Below are 19542 nucleotides of genomic sequence, written 5' to 3' on the forward strand. Positions count from 1 at the left end.
GTGCCAAAACGGTTTAATGTGCCCCAGTGAGGAAAGGGAAGAGCGAACGGAGAGAAGAAAAAAAAACACACATACCTACATACACATTTCAACAACGGTTCATTTCCTCGTGCCCTACAGCACGGCAGCAGAAGGTGCAGCAGCAATGCGCACCGACGCGGCAACCAAATGACGCCTGCACGTACCAAAACCGTGCTCCTTTCTTCGGGGCGAGCGGAAAACGAGAAAGCGCACAGTACGTCGACGCAGGACCCGAGAACACGTAGCTGTTTATTATACCGGCCGGGCTGCTTGGACCGGCAGGCGAACAAGATCACGAGGTCTTTGGGTAACTGTGGCACCGTCGCACGTTAAACGCTTGCGTCGTGGTCTCGTTTTTTTTCTCTACTTTCCTCTCTCTCTCTTCAGACAGTGCGTTCTGAGCCACCCAGCAGAGCCGCTCGGCACCGGCCTCCAGCGAATGGATGTTATGTGAGACCCGCGGGGTGGCGGCAGTGCTTTTCGGGCTCTCGGGTCAGCGTACGGATGCGACCATTCGATCCACCAGCGACAAACAATTGCTCACGGTTCTCTGGACTGGTGGTTGATAGTTTTACATGCACTGGGCACTTGGGCCGCAAATGTGTGTCAACCCGTGGCGGATAACATTTTGCCTTCGCGCGGGGGAGGGGAGCGAGAGACTCGGTGGACATTTTCGTTAATGAAGAGGCAGGTCGAAACATAAAACTGTTACGACTGTTAAGTAATAGCAACGCATGTCTGACTTTTGGTAGAAAGTTTCCAATCTCATTATCGGTTTAAAAATGTACGCATGTCCGTCCAAGCTGGCCGTTTGTTCATTAAGAATAATCATTATTTATGCACAGACGACTTCCCTGAGGCGTAGGCGTCGGCCAAGAATTGTAAAAGCTCCCTCGAGGCGAAGAGTTAAAGAGGGATAAATATTTAAAAAAAAAAAAAACATTTCTCCCCATTATCCGTGTTCCAAAATTAATGTAAAGCCATAGTACAAGCATTGTTTAAGCATTAATGGGTTAAAATTAATGAGAGCCTACTACATACAACTATAAAATGACCAGAAATAAGGACAAGATGTTTATAGTCACTAGCTTTAGTATTCTTAATATTAACATCTTAGCAAATATGCTGCTTTTTCGATTCATTCGTTATGGTAAATACAAAAAGCGTAGCTAAAAACCTGTTCCGATAGAACTCGGTCAACTAGTTTTATTTTTCATAGTGGTGCTAAATGACTACTTTTACATCGTTGTTTGAAGGTATTGGACCACACTATAGAATTTTGCAACACATTTTTTAATATGTACGAGCTAGTCTTCACTAGCTATTGAAGTTAGAATTACATTGATGAAAAATTGAGGTGTCTGGTAAAAATATTAACAAAGCATGATCCAATTTCTCCAACCAATACAAACACTATTTTGCTGAGCAAATTGGCAGCAAATAGAAGTAATGATAAATCATTGCCTGGTGAAGGCACAAAACCAAAGCAATAAAATAATAAGCTCAATCATTTTTAAACAATAATTCCTGGATAAATCTAAGTACAGCTACATCGGAATTTCCTGTTGAGAAACAAATAAATAAGTCACGATCACCACACACGGCATATTCTGCTTGGAAATATCTGTCAAACACACAATTTCACTTAGATAGGCGAAGGCTAGCAGCCTGTGGTGAATCTTTTTCGATTAATCCAAGCTGGATCGCTTGATGGATAACATATTTGCTTGCAATCTTTTAACAGGCCGAGATAAATATAGTGTTTATTCGTGTTTTGTCATATTTTTTCGATCGCCCCCAAGCTCTAAGTGTTCTAACAGTTGCATATTGTGCATTTTTTACAACAAGAACCCGTATTTTACGAATTGTTTTGTTAAATTACGATAATTGTATCCAGCTATCGCTTCTCGGCCTAAAGGCTAAGATCAAAGTGCAGTATAATTGTATCCAGCGAAGATTCGTGGCAAAGTCTACATGATACAGAAGTTGAGTCATCCAGAACATTTGATCAAAAAGCATGGGAAAGTTTTGACAGTTAGACGGAAAAGCTTCAATAGTTTCATCACAGCATTCAGTGAAGATTCAGTTGTTGTGCATGCAGTGTATCCAGACACATTTTGCTAATTTTTATAACGATTTCCATTTATTTTACTTAAAAAGTTTACGAATAGGAAGAAAAGATAGAATTATAGTGTAATTATCGATTATAACAAGATTAGCGCCCAAAATTAGGACGACATCATGTGCATCTCAATAGGACCCAAGCTAAGAGGCTAGTTTTCCGATTGTGGTCGTTTTTAAGTGATTAAATTACTGAAAAAACTACTTCATGCCACGTTCATGAGAAGGCAATGTATAGTTAAACATGGTTTTATGCAGAAAATGCACAGTTGGCCCTAAAAAATGTTTGTGACCTTTTTCATCTAACTGTTAGCTTTGAAAATGGTGGACCAAAATCGAGCTATGCATACACTTTTGTATTATATAGACTATTGGCAAAAATATTGGCAATTGTTTTTTTTTACCCTTGTTTCTGGTGGAAGTGGAAAGATTCGCGAAAAAATATATGGCTTGTGAGAACGTACCTTTACATAAATAAATAATATGCCATAATAAATAAGTTTCGCCTACTATCAAGCATCATAACGGCTCAGTGAAGAGCTGACCAGCTATTTTTAAAGTTGGGAAGTGTTGAAATGGTACAATTAAATACAGCATTAAAAACTGTCCTGAATTTTGGCCTAAAGTAAAAGATTTTATAAAAATTAAATAAAAATTGACAAAACAAAACAAAAAACGATTGAGAAAAGTACTAAAAGGACTTTACAAATTCGATACTAGTGGAGAGAAAAGCTAGATAAGTCATTCCATTCATCTGTACATCAACATTTTATGATTTATTGTATATTTTTCAATGCAATATCAATGAAATAGCTTTCGTTTGATGCCATAATCATTATTCTATGTTGAAAATTGCTTGTTTTACAGCCTGTACTAAGTGACCAGATTTTAAAGGAACAGGTCTTTAACTGTAGTTTTTTTTTATTTTAGTTGTAGTTGTTGTTTAACCCCAATGTTCTGAGAGGGCAATTTACAATTTGAAAAAAAAAAGAATTTGTACACCGCCTTCAACTACACAACTATATAAAAGCTGTCCAAAAGGTTGAGCTTTCGGTCAAAGAAAAACTATAAAAAAGGTTAATTTCTGTTTTGAGCCTATCTATGGAAAGAATAGATTAATAATAAAATTATATTAAATGTATTGCGATGACTCATATTCTATCCAAATTGACAGCAATTACCAATCCAAAAGATTTTCTTCGTGACTTAGAAAACCAATAGAAAATTATGAATAAATCCAGCAGCGAAGCTTTTTTTAACGCACTTTAACACTTTGTAATGATAGCATCTTAATAAGCAACAACCTGCAAAGACACAATAAACAAAAATGCTTTAATAAGTACACACACAAACCTAAAGCGTGACTAAATTCAACGTTTATGAGGGCATTCGGTGTGAAAAAAGCTCCTGTGTTAATCACCTTCAACAAAACCAAAACGAAATCTACAATAAACTGTCAAACGAGCTACAAAGTGACCTTGGAAAGCAGGCTCCAAACTGCCACTCTATCCGGATTTGGCCCTATCCTATCGGGGGACGAAGCATTTCCCATTCCCATTCCGCTACATTGTCGCACGAAACGGTAAGGCGAAATTGCACTTTAAAGCCAACGCCAGCACCAAAGCACACCAAAGCACAAAACACACGAATCGCAGCAATTCGCAGTTTTATTGATGCTTTTAAAACTATGCAATAGGCGATAGGCACCACCGAGCCGGGCCAATAAACATGCATTTCAATATTGACTTTTTGCGTTGTTGTTGCAAAACCAACCGCTCGCCCTCTAATAATTCTCGCCCAAATGCAACAGCACCGCGCCGGCACAGCAACGCAACCACGCAGCAACGCATATAAGGAAGATAAAGCTCAAACAAGGGGAAAACAGAAGAACAGCCAAGCGCTAGGCTAAAATGACGAAGCATGTGCATCCCGCAGCGAACCACCATCCCATCCTTCCCCTCCACACCACCCCCCTTTCGCGTATACTTTTACCGAAAAACAGTGCATCGCGGCCAAGAACTGAACCGCCAAGAGCTTCGCGCCCATTCCTAGGAAGTGCGCCATCACAGCATTGGAATCAAGGCAAAAAAGGAGCAAACAGAAAGGAATGGGGAAAAAAACGCTTTGCTCGCGCTCTTCCGCCACCTTACCGCTCGCCTCGCTGGAGCTTGTGGGCTTGTGACCTTGAGCAAATGCAGGAATTTGTGGTGCTGCTGCTGCTGCTGCTGCTGCGATGCCTCGCTCTAACGCACACCAGCACGCGCGCTCGCCCTCCCCCGAGATCCATTCGCGCAACCGAATTGCACACCCTTGCGCTGCGCTTCGTGGTGCTGCTGCTGCTGCGCTGCGCTTTTGCGCTCGGCACGAAACGGCGGAAACGGGCCAGACGCACAAAGTGACCGTAACGTTGGGAGCCTCCTGATCGGATCGGGGTGGCAAAACGGACAAGCAAGAAGTGGAACAGGCCCAAGAAGATGAAGAAGAAGTCGCTTGGGGCGTGGAACGGCAAAGAGCGCGGCGCAGCTCAGTGATTGATATTCGGATGTCGATGACTCGTACCAGCAGCAGTCGTTCTTTTTCTTCTTCTACCTGTGTGAGTGTGTTTTTTTTTTGCAATCCCCTTTTTTGTGGCCATTTGTGGTGCGGGGAGGAGGGCACGGGAAGCCGCATCCACCCGAAAATCGACTCAAACGCGCTCGTCTCGTCAGCTACGTAATAATCCGCGCGGACAGACTCACGACGCCTAGCGTTTCTTTTCCTTGCCTCCTCCCCCCCCCCCCTTCATCCTTCCGTCCTGCCTTCCTCCTCCCCTTGTTGTGACGATGCTGGATGGGTGCGTTTGACCCGTCACACTGAGGCTCCATAAATTCCTCTTTCGCTTCATCTTTCTCTCTCGTTCTGACCACCCTTCTTGCCCATCGCACAGTGGTCTCCCAGCAACACCGCTACCTTTCTTCAGCGAAGAAGGTATTACAAAAAAAAGTACGAAAAGAAGCATACAACGACCAGCAAAGAGAAACGGAAAAGAAGCCCAACACCATTCCCCGACTGACCGAGTGCCGGACGCGAGGGACCGTCCCAGCCGGCCATCAACCGCGGTGGCACACATTTGCCTGTCGGGTGGCACACACAGCCTCCCGAGACCGGCCCGCATGTGTTTATGTGTGTGAGTGTAGAGATGGCCGGTTTTCCCCCCGCCTGGTCCCACCACAAACCACCGGTTGGGCACACGTACGGGGCGGCCCTTACGGCCGGCGGTTCTTGTCTCTCTTGCGCACGCGCTTTCGTAACACTCACGCACCTCGCGCCCATTGCGTTCGTGTGCGTCCGGCTCTTCTTCTTTTGATCTGAATTTTCTTCGGCGTTTCGTTAGCTGGGTCGACAAAAACCGTCTACCTCTATTGCCCCCATCCACCCTCCCTTTTGGATGAACGGGAGGAGAGAGAGGCTTTCTCGAACACCTCTAGAGAGAGGCAACAAACGAAAAAAGAAAAAAAATCCCCCACAGTGGCTCTCCACTGGCAGCGGATAATAAGATGCTATGAATATTGATGCGTGTTTGGGGGTTTGTTGCCGGGCATGTTGCCGGTCGAGCCAGCCAGTCCGCCAGTCCAGTCAGCCAACCAACCAGCCAGCCAACCAGTCAGCCGGTCATCAGCCGGTCCAACCAGCCTCTTCACGTAAGCGCCCTCGACCGGGGACGGGGCGGGAAAGGACAGGGGGGGCCTTTGGAGCATGCCCGGGGCCGATTCTGTGTCTGCCTGTGTGTGCGTGCGTGTGCGTTTTTTTTCTTCTTTTTTAGTTTGCCTTAAAAGGTCAACCCATTTTGTCGTGCCCGCCGACAGCCCGAGCCGGTTCATGGGCTGGGGGATGTCCCGTAGCCGCAAAGCCCGTAGCCCAAGGGATCAACAACCGCTCGGCTAAAAATGTGTACCAAAAACCCACCCGTCCCCTTTCACACACTACGCGTGTTCCTCGCGCCCTTACCCCGCTTCCCTTCTGTTTAGCACACAGGCACGCAGGTTCGTCGCTAGCGCGAGCGCTTGGCTTGAGGTCTTTCGCTCGCTTCACTATCCCCATGCGCCCACTCATGCTACCCCACGTTAAGCCATACGACAACCACACACACACACACACACACACGCCAATAAAAGCTTCGCCAGAGAAAGCAGATTGCATCCGCAAGGCGAAACGAAAGACAAAAGCACACATTTCTGGTGGTTCCGTTCGCTGTTCTACATTACATGGCAGCCGTAAGGAGTGCGTTCATTGTGTTGCTCTAAGAAGCACAGCAGGCGGAGGGAGAGCACAAAAAAAGCCAATTTTACGGTGGCCTTGAGTAGCAAACGGGGAGAGTCTCACACACCGTTCTCACACCGTTCTTGGCCGGCATTTTTGCCGGAGACGGTTGGTGTAGCGAATTCGAAATTTCCCATCGCCGAGCTGCCCACAAAGTTGGAATTTCCGCTCGGTGTCCGTGTGCCGCCACAATCATCTGTCTTTCGCTGCCAGGAGCCGCTGTTGGGCTGCGCATTCAATGCATAAGCGCGTAAGATTTGCGCGCCACGCCACAGAATTGCGCACAGATGCAGACGTTGTACCGGACACACACAGAGGAGGACTTTGCTTCCTAGCGATTCGATTAGGCTATTAGACGTAGGTTTTTTTTTGCTAAACCCGTTGCCCCCGGTTCCAGCATAACCAGCGGCTGACCGCGTTCTTGCAACCCACTTTTGCTCGCTCGCTCTCTCTCTTTATCTCCCTTTTAACCGCCTGTCCTTCACACGGTTCCCAAAAAATTCTCGCTCCAATTTCGTAGATTTCGCTTCGCATAATCAAGGGTCTGGTTGCTGCTTGTTCGATCTCTCTTTCTCTCCTGCTCCTGCTTCGCACGCTGCGCATCAGCACCAACACTGCTGACACGCTTGACACACGTTGGCCCTGCGCACAGTTTGTTAGTGGAGGCTGTAGTTTTGGTCGTAAATGTATTTTTTTTTTTGGTTTGGTTTCTTTCCCTTCTGCTCGGTTGTTGAAAATTTCATTGTTGAATGTTTATGCTGCAGCAAACAGTGACTGCTGGCATCCGTGCCTTGCCAGCCCGAGCAATGCCTGCGTCGCCTAGAAGGTCATTCGCCAACGAAAGTGTCCGAAGTTCGTTGAACTCCCGGCTCGCAGCGATCGCATCGCGCTGGTTATGCGGGGAGGGCTGGTTTTTTTTCTGTATGTGTGTGTGTGTGTGTGTGTGTTCGTGCGGCTCGCGTTTCGCGGCCAACCAAAACGGTGGAGGGATGGCTTTTTTAGCCTTTTTTTTCGGCGGAGAGATTGCATATCCGTTACCTCACGCTCTTCACACCTAATCACCGTCCGTTCCTGGTGGATCTGGTTTGCTGGGATGCTGTGTGTTGCATTTGAAACTTGTCCAATCCTCCTTCTCCTCCTCCTTCTTTCCTGTGCTTCTCCGCTGCGATCGTACATTCCTGCGGCCTGCTCCTGCTCCGCTGCTCAACGAGATTCCTTCCCAAGGATTTGGGGAAGGCATGGTTTTGTGTGTAGAGCATCTCTATATACTTCGCCCTAGGGTGGCCCGGAGTGTCAGTTTCAAGGTTTAGAATTTTATTACCATTGGCTGCCATTGGCCATCGGCCCCTTGTTTCCCCCCGCCCCCTTCCCCACCATTGGGAACGATCACGCTCGCTCGCTTGATGGGTTTCGGGGCAGTATAAACTTTTGCTTTCGTGTCCGTTAGCATCATGTTTTTTTGGGCCCGTCAGTTCCCTTTTTTTGTTTTTCGCAAAACAATTCCAATTTGGCTCCTCCGTCACCACCCCACTCCCCCGTGTGGAGCGAAGAATGGCGAAAGCGAAAGTTTTCGCAGGCGAGAACGTCCGAAGAAAGGGCAGCCGTTTCGAGGCCTCCGAAAATCGCGATCATTAATTTCTCGAGGCCTCCGAAAGAATTCTGCGAAACTGGCGAAACAGCGCGAATGCCATCAACATCCGTTAGCGCTGTGAAGATGTGCGGTAGATGCAGGAGAAGCTGCTGCTGCTGCTGGTCGCATGTTATTATGGTTTTAGAGCGACTCTTCTTTCCCGGAACTGCCGGATCGAAACCGTTCGGGGTTGTTTTGCTGCGGCAGGGATTCGCTGCGAAACGGGGTACGAAATTGGCCATGGCTCGGCTCCAGCCCGCTCGGTAAACGGTTTGTTTTGGATGGTGCAACACTCTCGCTTTTGTTTTAAGGGGTAGGAGGGAGGAGCTACACCCCTAGATGATGAAGGTGAAAGGCAACCGGGCAAGAATGTTTGATCGACGAACGATTGGATGACCGGGAAGATACGAAACATATTCTATGCGATTGGTTTGTTGTTGCTGTTGTTGTTATTTATCATTCGCAGAAAGGGTTCGTTTACCGAAAAGGGGATACGATCTCATCTTTGTTGACGTACGTTTTGGCATTTTTATTTTTTTATGTTTCATTTTTATTCAATTTCCATCCACTGTTTGATGAAAGTATTCCAAGAAACAGCTAATCAATGTAAAGTAAGTCACGACGAGAGTATTAATTGGGTGCCAATCAACGACGAATCAGGAATATTTTATTGTTTTATATTTTAATCGTGGATGATTTTTTATCCAATTTTCAATTCTAATCGTAGCGTGGATCATGAAAAGTTGCAGCTTATAATGTCTAATTGCTAATGCAGCATGCAACAAAAACCCATTGTTTGTCTTGGAATGGTAATTTCAAGATACATTCGGAAGAAAACTTTGAGTGTATATCTTCCAATTGGCAGTTTGTCGTAAGTCCTTTCAAACGAGCAACAGTTTTGGTGACGTCTGGTCTGGATTCTGGATCACTCCAAATGTTTTTTTTTTCCAGCGGTCGGCAAAGTCCAGCCCGCGGACCGAATCCGGCAACATTAACTTCGGTTCGCGAAAAGATTTGTCTGATTTTCAAATTTCGGTCTTTGTACAGGTGTTCCCCGAGATACGACTGTATTTCGAACCGAAAAAATGTCCCAAAGCAAGGCGTAAGTCGAAAAAGTCGTATGTCGAATATCTATGAATATAAAGTTTGTAACCGAAGTTGAAGAGTTGGAATCTATGATATCGTGTGTTTTATTTAATTTAATGTTCGATAATTATATTCAAAAAGCCGTACACAATATAGATATTCAAGATCGGGTGGTTTTTGAATCTTTGGAAATGTGTGCATAACGGTTATCAGCCCAGAAATTCAAAAAAAACCTGAATTTCTTGTCAATGACCACTTTCAGTTGTCAAAATCAAAATCGTCGTATCTGCGATTCGTCGTAACTCGAGGGGGTCTTAACTCGGGGCACGCCTGTATACACTATTCGTTCATCTATTCGAATACAAATTATTAAACATCTATCAGCATAACATATCATACCGTCGAACTCTTTTGAATTTGGTTATCGTAAACAGGAATTGAAGGACTAATATAGTGATATAGTCAAACTCGATGTTAAGATTTCACGCATGCAACACTAAAATTGCTTCTACTTGGCAATGGAGATAACTCCATTGGAAAATTGAAACGAATATAAGAAATATCGAAGATAAATAATAAAATGATACTCGTAAAACACTGTTGCATTTCAAGAGTAAATTATTGTGAAGAAGCTTTTTATAGATAAAAGTAATCAATTTGTCTGACATGACATAACTTGTTGGTAAAGCGTTCGATTAGATTCTGAATGTTCTTTTGTCGCTTTAATTTTCAGCTTTTTTTTCTTATTCTCAGAATATCCCAAAAAAAATTGCAGCATGGGATCGGTAGCTATATTGTCGATCCTTAACTGAGAAATCAGTTTTAATAATAGGTATTTAATAATAAGAATTTGAACATTGCATCGCTTTTTATTAATATATTACTCAATTCTTTTAATTAATCAATTTTTTTGTTTCTAAACTTGTCGAATGTAAAAATGTATGGGCAAAAATAAAATAAAAATAAAATGCATTCTCCTTGCCCGCGGCTCTCGGCCATTTGGTAAATTTGGCCCTTTACCTAAAAAGGTTTGCCGACCGCTGGCCTAATCCATTTCAAACCACAATGAGAAGCTTTTGCAAATCTACCGTAAACGAGTGCTTGTGTACCAAAAGATAAATAATCTGAGCTTCACCGCGCTTACCCACAATCCTCAACCCACACGCAACAAGTTGCTTAAATGCTGCTCAGTTCCTTCTGCCCAATCAATCATCGCAAAACAGGGTAGTAAACAAATGAGCCCGCATTCCCTTCCCTACTCTGGCACGCACGGGGTTCAATGCCGTACAGGTCGGTCACGCCAAAGCTCCAAAACATCCAAGCAGCCCCACGGCACGATGCAACACACAATCTTGTGTGAGTGTATGTGTTTGTGTTTGTCGCCATTCGACACTCTGTACGTACACACAGCTTCCTCGCCGATCAGCCGGTCTAAGCAAAAGGCCGATGCACTTTTCAAGAACACTGACAAAAACCACAATCACAATCGCCGCCGCCGGGAGCTTGGCAAAACAGAAACAAAAAGGAACTATCACCTCCAATTCCCCTTCCTCCTCCTCCTCCTCCTCCTCCTCCTCCTCCTCCTCCTCCTCCTCCTCCTCCCCTTACTTCCCTGCCACCCTTCCTTCTTCGTGTGCTGCAGCAGCTGCAGTTGCCCGGCCGCGATCGCCGATGTTGCGCCAATTAGTGGCGAATGCAGAATGCGCGCCCCCTCAACCCTATCTAACAAGGAAATGCAAACGCTGGCGGCTGTCTAAACTGGACTTTTCTTCACTATCTCGTTGCATTCTCCCCCTCTCTCTCTCTCTCTCGCTCTCTCCCATCTTGCTGCATTTCTTTGTAGCGCGCTGAAGGGGAAGCGAGTGAAGGAGAATCTAAGCCACGCCATCTAAGCCTCGCGCGTACGCGTCCGGGAATGGTGTACGTACGCCGACGTACGCCGACGTACTTAGGCCGCCGAGCACATTAGACCATTACGTATGACATCCACGACAGCGGAACGGTTTTTGCCGCTCGTTTGCTCGGCTCTCAAGGTTAGCGTGTCACGTGTCGGGCGGGAGTGCATTCACGCGGTGCAGTGCAGTGCGGTCACAAGTTCCGTGATGGGGCCGAACCACCCGGCACGGCAAGCGGCACACTCACAAGCCCGCGCGTCCCAGGTGTGCCTTTCCCAGCGCCCCGGTGTATGTGTGTATGTGTTTGTGTTTGTGTTTACTATCACCCCTTGGGCGGGGAAAGGAGTGAAGGAGGCTACATTCTACATTCACAAACAGGGCAAAGTAGAATGTAGCCGCTGGAAGGGGAATGGGCAATTGGCGGTTGGTGTTTAGAACTAGAATGATGAAATGATGATGCCACTCCTCCGCCCGACTCTTTGATGCACACGCTGACCCGCAGTGTCCAACCACCAACCGTTACTGGCCCAAACGGCGCTGCCTGCGTCTCCAAACGACAGTAGCGGCGCTTCCCACGCCGTGCCAACAACACTTCCTGAATTGCACTTTCGTCACAGCACTAGCGAGCAGTACGTTGACCCCACGTTGCCGGAATGCAATTCATTTATCCACTACAAAGTGTTGCCGGTGTGCTAGGATCGTTTGGTTTAGCTTTCTTGCTTGTATGCTCTCACTCTCCTCTCTCTCTCTCTCTCGCTCTCGGCACCGGAAGCGCAGTGAGAAAGGAGCTTTCTGCAAGAAGAGCAAGCCTGTCCTGTTTGCTTGGTGCTACTTGGTGGTGGTGGTGGTGCTTCCCCGATTGGGAATCACCAAATCGACACTTACGCAACCGAGCATTATCAATGCCGCGCACGGCGATGATGCGTTACCAGGCCACGGTACCGAGTGGTGTGGCGCTTTTATTTGTCACAACCGTATGCCAACTGGTCGCTGGTAATGCTGGCATCAATATGCAGCGACGAATTGCGCGCTCGATCGGAAGCGATCGTAAAAATGCACACTTTATTCCACCTGCTGCCGATGCGCAATTAGATGCGCCGGGACGGCCGGTTGCCTTTATTGTTGCTTAGACAGTAGGTACGGTACGAATATTCATTCAAAAATTGGAACGCTTCTGCGTAGAAATAAATCGGGAAATTCATATTGATGCTACCTTTTTAACCAACAAGCACAAGTGGCTCACACAGGTATTTGAATTGACAGGCTATATTTCTTTGATAGCATTTTTAGGTTATTTTATTGTCATTCTTTTTCAAAAAAAAAAGTAACAGCATGAATTCAATTCATTCATCAATTCTGTTTATGCGTTTGTTACGACGAATGTTGCAAAATTAGTTTATAGTTTATATCGGCGGTCGGCAAACTTTTAAGGTAAAAGGCCAAATTTACTAAATGATCGAGAACGGCGGGCCAGGAGTAGGATTTGTGCTTAAATTATAACATTATAAAATTGTACAAACAAAATAATTCATTGAAGCTATCGGACACTGCGATTGTTGATGGAGTTATTTGTTATAATTATATCAGCCAATTAAAGATCAAAATTGGTAGCTCCTATTATTAAATCGTAATGAAAAAGATTCATATGTTAAGGATCTGCTGAAAAATGATCCAGACAAACGTACATTTATTAATTATCAAAATGCTTTTCGAACAAGTAATGCCATTTAAGGCAAATTGATAACTGATTCCTTATAAAAATGCACTTTGACAATCGTTGTACTCGTAAAAAGCAACAGTATCGTAAATCGCCGAACTCGTAAATACAAGAGTGGGGGTTTTATATTGGTTTTTGTTTTCAAATACGACCGGAAATAGTCCGGAAATAGATAAAAATGAAACCAACAGATTTGTGTGAAACTTAGAAGAACTAATGAAAGAAGAAATTATTATCACGAGAAAAATGCATGGAACTTTTTCACTATTAATAAAAAAAACATTGTCTTGCATGTATTGCATTGGCAAAAGTCGAATATCTCTCTTTAGTTTATCTTCTCTATACAAAATTTCGTATGCCACTTCCTCCATTCTTAAAGAGTTAAAGTCGTGTTGAAACAATGTTTTCATTGGAATATTGGAATATTGAACTCTAGTTGAACCATACTGATTGGTCCGTCATCGCACATTACGATAACTAAAGTTGAAAGATACAACGGTAAAAAATTCATAAATGTTGAGTAATTTTTTATACGAATAGTTTCTTCCCATCGTTCAAAATCAGTCGAATCCTTTCGCGGGAAGGATTGAACGTGGCGGCGGGCCCGGACTTTGCCGACCGCTGGTTTATATATTACTTTTAATACCTTGGTTACGGGCGGTTCCGTGGTGCAGTCATCAACTCGCACGACTTAACAATATCGTTCGTCGTGGGTTCAAGTCCGATAATGGACCGAGCAAGGACTTACAACTATCCGACTGAGAGGTATGTATTGAATAAAAGTCTCGAAAGCCTGTGTATAAGCCGGCGGGCGGCATGTCTGCGTAGGATGTTTACGACAAATAGAAGAAAAAGAATCCCTTTGGATGGTTTGAAAAACAAATACACACAGGATATCTCCAGTTACAGTATATATTCATTTAAAAAAAAGCAAAATAAAATCCATCGACTTATACCAATCATAAGAAAGATTGTTGTGTGTACAGTAAAACAGGAATGCCACAAACAAAGTAACAGAAAAGAATAACTGTCATATTAATAAAACAACATTGAAAAAAAGCACACCTACTAACCTTGAAATTCTTCAATCTTACCGATATGTTCCTTCTTCTTCCTTCTCTGCCCCACCATCCCTTCTCCCTTCTCTCCATCAGTGTGGATTTAGTGTGACCAATTAAGCAACGGGACACGCACGTGTACAAACATGTGTGCATCCCGCCTCGTCACCCGGCACACCGACACGCTTATTCGCTTTATCAGCATAGAGAAGCAAAGAAAAGAAGAATAAGAAGAATAAAAAAACAACACTGCACTTGCACAAAGAAAGAGCGAGCGAGGAAGAATTGAAAAAGAAGAAAAAAACACCAAAGAAACGCAGTTTCAAGTGCAATGATTGCGTAGCCCTGATTGCCCATACCCCGTATTCGTCAATAGTTGGGCGGGTGGGGGGTGGGTGGGTGATTGGGTGTACTTTACCGGTTACTGCACTTGACACACATACTAGCGTGCGGTGAGGAGGGAGGAGGGGGGGGGGGTTCTCTAGGCGAGGAGGCACAACTGCTGAGTGTGGTTGAGAGCGTTTTTTATCTGTTTTTTTTTTCCTTTTTTCTTTGACTCATCCCAGTCCATTGCCCTTTTGTGCCCGTTTGTGTGTGCGGTTGCGGAAGGGTGTCACCGGTTTCATCGAGGGCAGAGTAATCGGACTAGCCGGAACCCGCTCGTTGCAGCAAGTCAGCTATAGTGCGCGCAAGTCGCTAGGTCATTGCCATTACATTGGCATTAGAATGCCTCCCCGCGAGTGGGATGGAGAGCGGGGGGGGGGATGAGAGGAGGAAGTACAGGGCAATGGTGCCGAGTCGAGTAAATGGGACACGAGCGACCGCCCCGCAACGGATGCAGCTGGCGTCATTTTCCGGCGCAACACGTTTTGTCACTAAGTGCATATACGCGCGCGGCAAAATGCGCCTTGGCGCAGCTGTGTAATGCAGTACACGGGAGCGTCCAGTTGGGGCTGTGCCGGGTATGCTGTGTATGCTGGAAGTAAGTGTCGTCGACTGTTACTTAAAAAAAGAGTTATATTTTTAGATATATTTTTATCATTTATAATAAAAATTCCAACCCGATTGTAGTAGCACTCATTCAGTAAAGGTATTTCTGTAAAGGGCAACACCATATAAAAAAAGTTAATCGCAATACAACGAAACAGTTATTCCTGGCCTAGTTGCACGCTAAGGCCGGTGACTAATACCAACACGGCCGCGAACGTTCATAATACATATACCGCGAGTCGGGACCGTGTTCGCTCGCTCGCTCGTTCGTTCGTGTGCCGCGCAATTAACACCCGTGACAAGTCACTAAAACCGTTCCCAGCAGCAAATCACCGCGGCTGTGACGCAAAACACAATAGCCTGTCAAAGGAAGCGGTGACTATGGAAGAGGTGTGCGACGAGAGAGACAGAGAGATAGAGAGAGAGAGAGAGAGAGAGAGAGAGAGAGAAGGAGAGGAGCCGGACGATAGAAATCGTTACACCGGCAGCCAGGGCCCGCACGATATTATGCAATGGCAGCAATCCCGAGGCCGAGGCAGGCAGGCAGGGGAGCGAACCGGGTAATTTTACCATTTATGCATCCAGAATTTATTACCCGTCCCGGCTAGAGCGCCCAGCTTTTGCATAGGAGATCTGGTTTGACCAGCTTTCGTGTGTGCCCGTGTGTGTGTTAGCGATGTTGTGTAATCGAAGGCCGGATCCTCTTCGCGCAGGGGCATGCGCGTTGGAATAAATAACAATAAAAAAAGAAATAAAATTAAACTTAATAAGCAAACCCCTAGCGCCGATAGTATTGTTTGCCGCCGGCCCCGAAATAATCGCGAAAAGGGATCCACGCACGCGGTCGAGGATCGTTGCGAGGATGATTGTTGAGAATTTGAATGTTGCGTTGCTAACGGGGACTGCTGTTTGGCAGCGCCTGCTTGTATTACCTTCGGTAGCGTTCCTTCCCTTGCAATGTGCTTGCTGTTCTTCTTCTTCTCTTTTTTTTTACACTACACCCGTACATGCACGTGAATCGTAACGATGATGATGATGATGGCGGTGATACACGCTGAACCCTTGCCAAAAATCCGGCTGACCTTGGACCTGGATGTTGAACTCTACGAGCGAAGGGCCAGCTTCTTGGCAAGGATTCCATGTTTAATTCAACACACCGTTTACAGTACCGTGCAGCACGAGAGAGATGCGGTGAATGTGGCAGAGAGCAAAAGAGAGAGAAAACGGCTGTTTGATTTTTTGCGCCATTTTTTTTCCGCAATTCACACACACACACACACACACTCTATGGGTTGAAAATGCTTCACAAAACCCTTTCAGTTCGAGTGTGCATTGCAACGATCGTTGACCCCATACCAAGCACTGCCCAGGTGGTTGCCAAATTTTGGGCAGATGTCATGCTGCAAAACCAACCCAAAAAAAACAGATCAAAAAGGGGAAAATTGACAAACCTTTGTAAAGTGTGTGTGTGTGTTTTTTTTTATTCTCCTCTTGTTGTTGCTGGTGGAAAAAGGGACGCCAGTTAACAGAAAGTGCGTCCAAACAAGATGGGAAGCAAGGAAACCCGTTTCGGCAGACCGGGAACCGAAATCAACCGAAAAACGTGTATGACCCCCGAGCAGCGCAAAAGGGTTGATTGGACAAAAGCCGTGCCGAAGCTCTATAGATTGACCAGAAGAGAGCGCTAGAAAATTGCCTTATGCAAAAGAGCACGATCTTACCATCCCTCCCCCCCCTCCCCCCCCCCCCCCCCCCCTCACTAGAAGGTCACTAGATGGAAGCGATATGCTGCTGCCCGTTGCCATTCGCGGTCGGTCATTCACCTCGACCAGCAACCGCTGGAAGGCTGAAGTGCAGTGACCCACTAAACTACCGCCCCCCGTCCCACCCAGCGCAGGATGGGAAGATGTTTGAGAAACATAATAAATAATCAACCACAAATCCGACATCGACTCCGATCGGCAAGCACCGTTGTTTCAACCCAGGGCCCCAAAATTGCCCAGGCCCACTGAGCCGGTGACTGATTAAGAGTGACCGCCACCGTCGGCACTGTGTTTAGATGATGGCGCAATCGAGTGCACCAAACTGGGCCTGGGCCCGGCGAACAGAGCGCGACAATGCGATCGCCACGCCGTCGTTTGAGATGCTGTCCGAGGGTGTGTGGTGCTGGGGGCCTTTGTTTAGAAGGAGCGAAACGATCGCAACCATTTGTAACACACACACACACACACACAAAAAGAAGAAGATCTGAATAATCTGGTTTAGATTTGGTTGGCTGAGAGCAGTTCATGTCGCTGAGGGCGGTATGATTTTATTGTTAGTGGTTCATTGCTCCCGCGGAACATGTGACCTACCATGCGGCTCCATCGACTTTTCCGATTGGTGGGTAGATTCAGTTCGCAAAGAGAATGAAGTTGTACGGAAATGGTTAAAGCAACACGCAATTGTTGTTGTTGTTTTGCAACATGTTGTTAATGATGTTAAACCGATTGTTGAGCTTTTATCTACAATCGTAATTTTACAAACCTGCCCAAGCAATAGATGCAGTTGAGCTGCAGCCAGTCCTGAATCGAGTAAAAAGTTGTAAGATTGTTACAATGTTTAACTTAAATAAGCTGTGTCTCGCTCGAACATACTGTTTTAGCTGAAGACTCCTTTGAATTCTCCTTTGAGCTGAAGGTCGGTAGCGATACAAACGCGATCGGAGCTTTTTGCAATTTGTTTACAGCGGTATTCCATAGTGATTGTGGAAAGTAAATTTCATTCCCTTTTATAGTCTCGTGTCTCAATTCTTATCGCATTCTTGACGTATTTCCATATCCCAAGCATTGTTTTTTTTTTTTTGTTCTGGGTGGAACATTCCTTAAACGAGAATCGAAGGAATTCTTTTGAATCACTGAACTCTTGTACCATTCGGTTAGGCAACTCATACGGATGAATGGACTGAAGTTATCGTTAACAATTTAAACCCCCATTTGCGATCGTTTTCAACTCTGTTGACTACTGCAACACACTTAAAGTCAAGCGCTTGGTATCAAATGAAAAAAAATCTACTTCATTTACAAGAATTATACAAGAAATGGACGATTCACACACCAGCATTTGAAAGAATAAAACGATCGTAAAAAGAATATTGGAGAACTGACCCACTAAATCGAAAACAAGGCAAGCGATGCGTATGCTTGGCAACACTCAAACACCCCATTTGAATGCCCAATCACACACAAACATTCACACACACACAAACACCACACCTGTACATATCGGCAGCCTCCCCCCGTTGGCATCATTCAATTATGCAAAATCGATTCAGCAATAACAACGACAACAACAAGCAAAACAACAACAACCAAAAAAAAAACATCCAACGCCTACTCTTCAGCGAACACACACTCGATGCTCTCCCAGCGTCGTCTTCCTGGTGCATCCAACATACACGCGGGTACGCGGATCACGCTGGTGCGGTTTCTCACGCCAGCCAACAATCAAAGCCATGGCGGCGGCGGCGACGGTGTCCGCGTGCCGCCAGTCGCGTAATCTCATCGCTTTCGGGGTGCGAAGGTGCCACCTTTATCCGATACCGATTTGCATTTCTAATGTTTCCCCCAACCGGCAGCGGTCCAGCGGCGAGCGTTTGGTTGGTGACATTTACACGCCATACCAACGACACGGTTCAAGATGTGCTGCTTCTGCTGTTGGAGCTGCAGTCAACATACACACACACACACACACACAAACACTTGTGGCAGAATGGTGTGCCCGGTGCGCCCAATCGGTTGGAACGATTTCTGTACCGGCATTTTGAGGCAGCGTCGGACTAAGCGGGAGCGGCCAGTGGTAGCGAGACGCGCGGTCAGCGCTTTCTGTGCCATTAAACTTGTTCAAGGTCGGTGCCAGATCGGTGGCTGGGTGGGTGGGGAGAAGGAGAAACCGATCTGTCATCTTCGATCCTCACCGCTCCACAGCAGGTGGTGGTGATGATGATCGCCAATGCAGCTGGAGAAGTGCGCGAGACTCGAGGGGCCACGACGAAGCACGTGGTGGTGGCGTATCAAGTGGGCTATGGCGCGAGGCGGCCTGTTTGTTTACAGCGGTTGCGCGGTTGTGCACGACAGGGACGCACGTTTCATTAAATAAAGCCATGCATTCCAACGCTGGTTTCGTCGGACCGGATGCTGTTAGGATTAGTGCGGTGGCCTGCAAGACACCACCAAGCATGATCGATTGGTGGACAACTCTATCCTAATCCAAGGCTGCGTAGAGTAAGGTAAGATCTAAAGGTCTGGTATTCTGTCGATTGCTGTCTACTGTACAGCTGGCTTAAACGGCTTAATCCACTGACCACAGGCGCAGGCGTTGGTTTCACAATCGTTCTCAGTCACACGACGACATTGACGCCGAGTTGTAGTAAACTCGGGCAGCCACATATCGGCCATTGATCTTCAAGTGGATCATGTTTTTTTTTGTTTGCCTAATCACGTTGCCTACGCTGCATTCATTGAATTTTGGCGCAGGTTCCTCGTGCCTCGCATGGTCGGCCCCAGTTCGCGTGGTAGATAACCGCCATCGCCGCCTATCTGTCAATAACCTTTGGCTATTAATTTCGGCACAACGCTAAACAGGCCGTGATAAGATGTGTCCCACGTCCGCGAAGCAAAGGCAACTGGGCTGCATCGTTAACGGGGTTGGGATGGGACACGGTACGACATCAGCCTATCTATCGTT

Source organism: Anopheles merus, chromosome 2R (genome assembly GCF_017562075.2).
Source record: "Anopheles merus strain MAF chromosome 2R, AmerM5.1, whole genome shotgun sequence".
In the NCBI taxonomy this organism is placed as follows: Eukaryota; Metazoa; Arthropoda; class Insecta; order Diptera; family Culicidae; genus Anopheles; species Anopheles merus.